The sequence below is a fragment of the Amaranthus tricolor genome, chromosome 17 (genome assembly GCF_026212465.1).
Source record: "Amaranthus tricolor cultivar Red isolate AtriRed21 chromosome 17, ASM2621246v1, whole genome shotgun sequence".
NCBI lineage: Eukaryota > Viridiplantae > Streptophyta > Magnoliopsida > Caryophyllales > Amaranthaceae > Amaranthus > Amaranthus tricolor.
Genome location: NC_080063.1, coordinates 15,217,920 through 15,226,903, shown reverse-complemented (window position 1 = coordinate 15,226,903; position 8,984 = coordinate 15,217,920). Strand labels below are relative to the sequence as shown.

The following is an 8,984-nucleotide window of genomic DNA, read 5'->3' as shown; positions in this document are numbered from 1 at the left end:
GAGAAGAAGAGGAAATGCCTTTTACAATTATCAAGATTTTTACTAAATTAAAGATGTGATTTTTTTTTCTCTCTCCAAAATTATGAGGTTGAATATAGTGTTACGGGATCCATGGAAGCAAGCTTATAAAGAAGGAGGATGACCAATTGAATGTAATGACTAGAGTAACCCAGAATAACCGGTTTGTTTTTCGAGGTCCATTTGCAACAAAATGCAGGCAAAAGTTGAATTATTTAAAATTTTCGAAAGGTGGGATTACTCACTTATAATGGACAACAAATTAGATTATTTAAGACAATTTTTTCTAAATAAAAATGATCTGACCATAAAACCGTTTTGAACTTGTGCAACTTTTTCAAACTCTATTTGAACCCTGCCCTCCGTTGTGTTATTACAATTCAAGCCAAATCCAACACATAAATCTCTCAAATTCCCTCCTTTCTCAATGGCTAGAAAAACACTTTCTACATTTTTCAATCAAGAAACTTCAAATCATAATCAATCACAAACATTTGATCAATCCTTATCAAATCAAATTGCTTCTCCTCTTCGTTTTAACCCTGAAAACTCACCATTAAATTCTCAAAGTCCAGATTCCGGCTGGTCTTTTTCCCGCCATCATCACTAACATCCTCCAATTCCTCTCTTCTCTATTGTTGCATTTCCTCTCTCCGCCGTGAGGGAGGAATTCGCTCTATTTCCGTCGCCGGAAACCTAGTCTTGACGGGATCTAGTAGTCGTCGACTCCATGCATGGCAATCCATCGACTGCCATGCAAAAGGCTACATTGAAACTAGTTTAGGTGAAATTCGAGCTATGATAACTCATGATGACATCTCATCACTTCCCATAAAGACCTCAAAATTAGGATATGGAAAATAAAAACTACTTCTAGCAATAATAATTACTTTAAGTCTAGAAAAGTGATTAGCTTACCAAATATTTTCACCCATTTCAAGCACTTTGTTTGTAGTACTTATAATAGTAAGGGTACCCCACAAAATAGAAATAATACTAACACCTACCAACATAAGGACATTATTTCTTGCATGGCTTATAATGATACGTCCATGGCTGAGCATAGTCCATCCCGCAGCAGGAGGCGTCCACGTTGGTTAGAGGATTACGTGGCTTGAGTTCCAGTCAAAGGGGAGCAGTTAAAGGAGTAGTGGTTCACGTAAGATCATGCATGAGAAATGCCTCCACTATCTTTAGCATTAGTAACTATCACTACCTTTATTTAGCATTAGTAACTACCTCATTTTATTGTGGTTAATTATTTTAGTTAATTATTGTATTTTTCAGCATTATGTTTGCTAATTATTAGGGAGTAGTGGGATATAGTTAGTTGGCTAATTAATTAGTTATTTATTGTAACACTCTATATATAGAGTGATATCTTGATTTGAGGGGTAGGCAATAAAAATCATATTTTTATTTTATCTTAATTAAGTCTAGCTCCACTGTCCTAATTTTTGTGACCCTATCAATTTGGTGCTCTTGTTGAGAGTAACTCTCCCTGCTCACCGAACCATTGCTCTACACTATAGACCACCCCGCATCCACCAAGCCCCTACACCAAATCACCTCAGCCTGAGACAATCCCCAATGGCCGAAAGCACTCGCAACAAGAAAATTGAAGAGGCGCTCGCCAATCAACTCACCACATTGGCCGAAAGTAATGCCCAAGCCAAATCCGAGATAGCCCAACTCACAGCAGCCACCAACCAGCTCCAAGAAAATGATGTCCAGACATCCGCTCAACTTACCGAGCTCACCAACACTGTCAACACCATCGCTGCCCAACTCTCCCAGCTACTCCAAGCCCCCTCGCCATCACAAAATTCCCAGTTTCCCTCGGGGTTCTCCCCCCCCCCAATCTGGAACAACATGCCCCTCGAGTAAACGACCAGTCCACCGCAACCCATAACGATCACCACCCTCCACTCCACAACCGAGCCCCACACTTCTTAACCCCACACCAACCCCCTAACCAACGAATCACACAAATGTCTCCCCCCATACCGCGGACATTTAAGCTCAAATTACCCCGCTTTGATGGCCGGGACCCTAAGGGGTGGTTGTTTAAGGCCAATCAATTTTTTGACTTCCATCAAACACCCCTCTTCCAGTGGTTACAAATAGCATCGTTCCACATGGACGGTGAAACCTCCGCATGGTATCAATGGATGCATAATAATTACCCTTTCCCCTCTTGGGATGCTTTTGTCCAAGCACTTGAAGAACGATTTGGTGATTCCCCTTATAAGTCCAACTCGGGGGCATTGGCCAAATTGCTCCAAACCTCTTCCGTTGCCGAATACATCTCCAATTATGAAGCACTTGCTAATAAAACCACCTACCTTCCACCAGACTTCCTGCTTCAAAACTTCATTTCGGGGCTCAAACCACACCTAAGACAAGAAGTCCAAGCCCTCCAACCAACCAACCAACATACTCCAAGCCCAATGACTTGCCAAACTTCAAGAAGAAAAATTGGAGGACTTGAAACACCTATTAAGCCCACAAAATGCTTATCACACACGCCCACTCCTTCTCCCTAATCGAGCCGCCCCTTACTCCATAATATCGCCAAAACCCCCTACCCAAAACCCCCCTCGACCGGTGCGACGAATTCCCCCAGGGGCCAAGCACTTGACTGACGCCGAGATGCAAGCAAAGCGTGAGCAGGGGCTGTGCTTTAACTGCCCAGAAAAATTCTTCCCTGGCCATAAATGCTCCACCCCGACTTCGTTGCTCATCATAGGGGACGACCCTATCGAGCATGAACCCGACGAAGAGCCCATAGAGGATCAGTTCACGCATGCCCAAATTTCCCAAATACTTGAACATCCCGAGATATCCTTACATGCTCAAGCCGGGTTTGAGTCCCCTCGCACGATGAAAATCAATGGGAAGATCAATGATTTCTCGGTGCAAGTCCTCATTGACACAGGGTCCACCCTCAACTTCATACAACATGACTTAGTACATAGCCTTGGGCTTCAATTAGACATAAGTCATTCTATTCCTGTCACTGTGGGAAATGGGGACTCCATTAACTGCACTGGACTCTGCGCCCAAGTCCCGATAGTCCTCGCTAAACATACCTTCTCTACAAACCTCTTCGCACTTCCCCTACATGGAGCACAAATAGTTCTTGGAGTTCAATGGCTCTAAAATCTCGGTCCTATTACTCTCAACTATCAAGACCACACCCTCGCTTTCACCCACAAATCCACCCCTAACGTCCTCCAAGGAATCACCCCTACTAAAGCCCAACAACTCTCGTCATCTTCCTACCAAAAACACCTAACCACTACAACCGCCACCACCTTCTACGCGCTTTGGGCCCAATCATCACAGCCACAAGCCATCCAGGCCCCCTCTCCAACCCAAGACATGCTCATCGACCATCTCAGGTAGCAGACCGAGCTCTCCGTGAACCCCTCCCATTGTGCCGACGTACCCGAAGTCCTCACAAAGTACCCAGCCTTATTTGAACTTCCGCAAGGACGGCCTCCGAGCAGGGCCCAAGACCATCAAATCCACCTATTACCCGGAGCTAAACCCGTAAATGTTAAACCATATCGTTACCCCTACTTTCAGAAACAAGAGATAGAACGACAAGTTAGAGATATGTTGTCCGATGGGGTGATCTGGCAAAGTACAAGCCCATTTAGCTCCCCTGTTCTGTTGGTGAAAAAGAAGGATGGAACATGGCGTTTTTGCGTCGACTATAGAGCCCTGAACGCGGTAACTGTACGAGACCGGTTTCCCATACCCACCATTGATGAGCTGTTTGATGAGTTGCGTGGGACACGGTATTTCTCTAAGTTGGACCTACGCTCGGGGTTCCATCAAATTCTGATGCACCCACAATCAGTTGCTGCAACTGCCTTCAGAACCCACGAGGGACATTACGAATTCCTAGTAATGCCATTCAGCCTTTGTAACACACCCTCGACATTTCAGGCAACCATGAATTCGGTTCTGCACAAGTTCTTGCGAAATCATGTGTTGATTTTCTTTGATGACATACTAATCTACAGTCCAACGTGGGAAACCCATTTACATCACCTCGACCTCGTACTCAAGGAACTGCAAAATAACCACTTGCGTGTGAAGCTATCCAAGTGTACATTTGGCGTTACCTCTATCCAGTATCTTGGCCACTATGTTACAGTCAAAGGAGTGTCGGTGGATCCTGAAAAAATTTTGGCCATATCCTCTTGGCCTACCCCGACCACAGTTCGTCAACTACGAGGATTCCTAGGGTTCACCGGATATTATCGGCGTTTCATTCGCGGCTACGCGCATATTGCCTCCCCCCCTGACTTCACTCCTGTGCAAGGGTGCTTTTCAATGGGGAGAGCAAGCTCACCACGCCTTCGCACACTTAAAGCTCGCACTCTCTACTGCCCCATTCCTAGCCCTTCCCGACTTCCACTCAACTTTTTATATTGATACGGACGCCTCCGGGGTTGCTATGGGAGCCGTTTTAATGCAAAGTGGACATCCCCTCTCTTATTTTAGCAAAACTTTCCCACTGCGAATGAGGAGTGCCTCTACTTACGTTCGAGAGCTATGCGCTATCACAGAGGCTACGCGAAAGTGGCGCCATTACTTGCCGGGTCAAGAGTTCGTTATCCGAACCGACCACAAAAGCCTACAAAACCTCCTGCTACAACCCATACATACCCCCGAGCAAGAAAAATGGCTTTGCAAATTGATGGGTTACCAATACCGTATCGTCTATAAACCGGGAACAAACAATCTTGTTGCGGATGCCCTGTCTCGAAGCACCGAACCAGCGGTGAACATCCTATCTACCCCAACCATCCCTTTAGTGACTCGCATCCGTGAAGCCCAACGCGATGACGCCTCCACTCGAACCCTCATAACAAACATCCAAGCCACGCCCAGCCACTACCCAGACTTCACTATTACTAACGATGTTTTATATTTCAAGTCTCGTTTCTATCTTCCTGCGGAATCGCCGCTTTGTCGTGAGATGTTCGAAGAGTTACATTCCACACCATAGGGAGGACATGCGGGGTTCCGTAAGACGTGGTATCGAGTCATCCAGTCCTTCTTTTGGCGAACACTTCATAAGGACATCAAGACATGGGTTCGAGAGTGCATGATTTGTCAACAAACCAAGTACACTACCACGAGTCCAGCAGGCCTACTTCAGCCGCTTCCCGTACCAGACCGTGTATGGGACGATATCACGATGGACTTTATCGTCGGCCTTCCCCCTTCGAATGGAAAAACCACAATTTATGTGGTGGTAGACCGGCTAAGCAAATATGCCCATTTCACGCCATTGGGCACTTCTTTCACGGCGAAGTCAGTTGCTAGTTGATATAGGTCGTTTTACTACCAAAAATAATTCCAAATTCACCTAACTAGTATAGTTGGGAAAGTAGGGTCGAACCACTGTGGAAGGACAAATAAAGTCACAATTTGAACCAAGTTCACTATTGCTAACGATCAAATGTTGGATTTTTGTTTATCTGAGTAGAACGCAAAAAACACGAGATGAATAAAATTCAATAATTAAAAACCTAGGGCTAAAAGGATTCACTATGCATCGATCATGATTCATGAACAACAATTGGGATAGGAATGAATATAGGCGAAGGAAGATGTTGCTCTCGCAAACAAATTCGACAATCAAACAATAAAACAAGCTATCGCGATTAAAGCTTAATTGTTCAAAGAAGGAAATCGTTCACTCAAACTCGCAACTCTCGTTTATAGAATTGAGCGAATAAAACTTGCAAATTGGCCAAACATGCAATCAATCTAAAACCCATCAATTGAATCGCCTAGACAAACCAAATTTAAATCCTAAAATCAAACAAGAATCATGACCTTTTGCATAGTTTCACCAAGCCCTAGAAATAAAACTACTCACTAAGCATATTAAAACTAACAAGAGATTCAACAATGAAATCCATGGAGAAAATCAAATTCAAATTAAATGTAGAAACAAACATTCAAAGATAACAACGATAAACAAGAACAAGAAATTAGAATTGAAACTAATACCTTCAATATAATTAAGATTACAATATCGAAATGTTGATTAACAATCCCTCAAAGCAAGTAATATGAGAAATCCCTTCAATATCAAGCCCTCAAAAACACAGAAAAAAAACTTTTCCAAAAATCCTCTCAAAAGCTATTTATATCCCCCTTAAAAGAGATCGGAGGATATGGGAAGTTACAAAAAAAAATAACTGCTTGACCGGGTCGGGTATGTGGAAACCCGCCCGGGTACGCAGCAAAGCATTTTAATCTTCAATGGAAGCCTGGCCGGGTATGTGGAAACCCATCCGGGTATGAGAGTCTCACCCGGCCGGGTATGTGGAAACCCGCCCGGGTATAAGAGTCTCACCCGGCCGGGTATGTGGAAACCCGGCCGGGTGCGTGTGGCAACTTTTTCCTCCAAATAGCGTCTTCAAATTCTTCTAAGTATCAAGTGCAAACCCGGCCGGGTATGTGGAAACCCACCCGGTATGAGAGGCTTACCCGGCCGGGTATGAGACCTGGTCAGCACAAAAATGACCTTTGAGTAGCTTATGACCTTCCAACTTGCAAATCTCGCTCCAAAAGTCGATTCCTAGTATAATTAGAGCTTTGTACCTACAAAATAGATAAGAAATAAACACTCCAACCAAGCATAAAAACCAATAGAAAATTGAGCAAAATACGCGAGAAATGCTATGAAAATACAATGGGGGCATGGTAGAAAATAATATATAAAATACACACATCACTAGTAGCTTTGCCGTCAATGTAGCTAAATTGCACGGGATACCCAAGAGCATCATAACGGATCGCGATAGTGTGTTCCTCTCCTCATTCTGGCGTGAGCTCTTTTCTCTCTCCGGCACCAAGCTAAAGGTCAGCACCGCATACCACCCCCAGACAGATGGACAGACGGAAGTTGTTAATCGGTGCCTTGAGCAGTATCTACGAAGCTTCTATATGGACCTCCCCAACGCATGGCACAAGTATCTCCATTGGGCCGAGTATTGATATAACACTTCGTATCACTCATCAGCGGGGATGAGCCCTTTCGAAGCACTTTATGGTAGAACCCCACCTGCTATTCCTAACTATGCACCCGGCGAAGCTAAGAATAGAGCTGTGGACCGCGAGTTGCGTACCCGAGATCAACTTCTTTCCCAGCTCAAGAGAAATTTAGCACAGGCTCAAAATAGGATGATGATCCAGGCTAACCGTAAGAGGGTAAACAAACAGTATAATGTCCATGATTGGGTTCTAGTAAAGCTACGTCCATATCGGCAACAATCCTTAGCCAATCGTTTGTCCAATAAGTTAGCATGGCGTTATTATGGTCCATATCGAGTACTCGCTAAGGTAGGGTCAGTTGCCTATGCCTTGGAGTTGCCCCTAGACTCTAAGGTTCATCCGGTTTTTCACGTATCCCTATTGAAGCCTTTCTATGGAGACCCAACCCAAGTTACGCCATCACTATTTCCAGATGTGCAAGATAACACACAACAGAACCTTGAGGACAAGGTTTCTTTTTCGAAGGAGGAGGGAGTTGATACGTCCATGGCTGAGCATAGTCCATCCCGCAGCAGGAGGCGTCCACGTTGGTTAGAGGATTACGTGGCTTGAGTTCCAGTCAAAGGGGAAGCAGTTAAGGGAAAGGGGAAGCAGTTAAAGGAGTAGTGGTTCAAGTAAGATCATGCATGAGAAATATGATCATGCATGAGAAATGCCTCCACTATCTTTAGCATTAGTAACTACCACTATCTTTATTTAGCATAAGTAACTACCTCACTTTATTGTGGTTAATTATTTTAGTTAATTATTGTATTTTTCAGCATTATGTTTGCTAATTATTAGGGAGTAGTGGGATATAGTTAGTTGGCTAATTAATTAGTTATTTTATTGTAACACTCTATATATAGAGTGATATCTTGATTTGAGGGGTAGGCAATAAAAATCATATTTTTATTTTATCTTAATTAAGTCTAACTCCACTGTCCTAATTTCTGTGACCCTATCATATAACCAAATTGAAGGGTTATTATACACCGGGTCTTATGACAAAACCATTAAAGTTTGGAAATTAAGTGAAATGAAATGTATAGAATCCTTTGTAGCCCATCAAGAAAATATAAATGATCTAATAGTAAACCCACAAAATTGTTACATTTTTACATGTTTCTGAGATGGAACTGTAAATATGTGATTAAAGATTTACGGGGAAAACTCTCATGCGCTAAATAAGGTCTTTTGTTTTAAAACATACCCTTTTCATGCTTTAGCCTTAAGTACTATGTCTTTATCACAAAAAACTTATTATATGCAGGATCTTCAGATGGGTGTATAAATTTTTGGGTTCAAGAAAATTCCTTACAATATAATCATGGTGGGGTCTTAAAAGGGCATAGATTTTCCGTACTTTGTCTTGTGGTGGTTGAGAATATGGTGATAAGTGGGTCAGAAGATTCTACAATAAGGATTTGGAAGAGAAAGGAAGGAAAAGAGGTAAGTCATGAATGTTTAGGTGTTTTAGAAGAGCATAGAGCACCAATTAGATGTTTGGGTGTTTACAATAATAGTAAGTTTCCTAAAGAGGAAAGTATGGATGAGATGATGAACTTTTTGGTGTATAGTGGTAGTTTGGACTTTACATTTAAGGTATGGAGGGTTAAGATTCTGCCTTAAACAAAGAAATTATCTTCTAGAAATGATCATATTAACATGAAAGATTATGGACAGCATTCTGGATCAAAATTAAACTTTAATGTCGCAGCCTTCACTATTAATAATTCACTTTGCAATCTGTACCCAAAAAATTACTACAGTTGTATATGACATAAAGATTAAGAAATTCTAAAATCATTTGAGTTGCGTAATGGATAATAATGAAAGATCGGAGATTTAGAGTGTGTGGATGAAAGTAAAAAGGAGCGAGTAGTAGAAATTAGTTT

At 42.6% G+C, this 8,984-nt stretch overlaps 1 pseudogene; it reads left to right on the top strand.

The window, feature by feature from the left end:
- The first annotated feature begins 445 nt into the window (after nt 1-445).
- LOC130803788 (protein JINGUBANG-like) lies at nt 446-8,718 on the top strand (annotated as a pseudogene).
- Nucleotides 8,719-8,984: the final 266 nt, after the last annotated feature.